This window comes from Arachis ipaensis, chromosome B02 (genome assembly GCF_000816755.2).
Source record: "Arachis ipaensis cultivar K30076 chromosome B02, Araip1.1, whole genome shotgun sequence".
NCBI lineage: Eukaryota > Viridiplantae > Streptophyta > Magnoliopsida > Fabales > Fabaceae > Arachis > Arachis ipaensis.
In genome coordinates, this window is record NC_029786.2 from 104,654,872 (window position 1) to 104,656,576 (window position 1,705).

Below are 1,705 nucleotides of genomic sequence, written 5' to 3' on the forward strand. Positions count from 1 at the left end.
ATTCATCTTATTTTCATTAACATTTTTTAACTAATCTAGAAATTAAAATTCAAAGATAACTATCACTTTAATACATCATTGTCTTTGGTTTTGTGTTTTGTGTCTCTTGTAATTTTTTTTCAAATAAAATTCTAATATTTGTTTTCATGACGGTGTTGTATATATGCACTGTAGAGCAGCTTAAATTACGTGTGTGAAGTCAACTAAAACAATTGTCTGATGCGCGTTGATCCCTACTACCGTCACATAAAATCCGATAAAATTTGATAACAATTAAGGATGGAAGGATGTTATATATTTATTTATTTATTATTATTACCTAGCTGTATGCAAAGTTTCTAACTTGGACGACGGGGTCAATATATAATAGGATCATGCATTCAACGGTATATATATGTATGCATACTTTCTAACTACTCTCAAATTAATACTTTATTTAATTAGATTATATTATTGGCGATTATATGTGGTAATGGATTTCCCACTAGAATAATTAACTATTAAGATTTTCGGTGATTAGAAATCATTAAATAATTATGAATCATAAAAGTTTTAAAGTTAGATTTAATGTGTATGTTTGGGGTCATGATCTATTTTAGCGGATGTAATTATTTTTTGAAATATCTAGTTAGTTTTTTTTTTCTTTTCTCCAAAAGCATTGTTATTGCTCAATTTATAGATATTGAAATTTGCAAGGGTTGTATATGTATATTGACAATATACATTATTCTTATTCCTTTAGCATTTATCAATGAGAGTTTGAGTCATATATTCTACGTATCTAAAATATCAATGCTCATGTTTGAACCGCTTAAAAAGTTTTCCGTAATCAGTTGTATACTTGTTTAATTTCATGGAATATCTAAAATTTTATAGTAATGGATTATGACGTCATTATAAAGCTAAGGTTTACCACAAATTAAAAGTTTTAAGTATTAATATATCTACTACGTATGTATACGTCGTAATATATATGGACAAATGTTAATGGCTTAATGCGTACCCAAAAAAAAGAAAATGTAGCGTTTTTAAAAATTTAAAGCCTAAATAAAAAATTTTAAATTCTAAATTTAAGTTATTAATATAAAATATAATGAATAGATGGTTAAAATTTATTTAGGTAAAAGAAAATGCAGCACTCTTTATTTAATAAAGAGCATTTAAAAATAAGCGTAGTATACAATCTAAATTTCTAAATGCACCTTGAATTCAAGTAGTTAATACTTGTATTTGTTTAGATGCAATTTAATTACATATATAGTTTAGTTAATGATGATGAACATTGTAAATTAGCTACTAGGTCCAATGTTATTTCAGATTAGGAAGACATACAATATATATAAATATAATACATAAAATTAGAGAAAATATTGAAGGGGCCAAGGGACAGTCAGAAGGGATGGAAAACGTTTGGTAAAAGTTTGCCTCCTTTTGGTATCAATGCATTTGGAATTATATACGTATTGTCAATAACATGCCTAACTAGTTGCATTGCATGACTACTCATAAAGTACCTCTTCATTTAATAATGAAAATTAGGCAAATCTGTGACTTTTAACTTGGAACCACATTCAGAAAATAAGAAAACTAACGCTGTTATTAATTTTATTAGTTATTTTATAATATCATTATAGTCAGATATAATTTATAGAAGGTGCAAAATATAAAGATTGATATAATTTGGATTTATGAGTGGAATCAGATC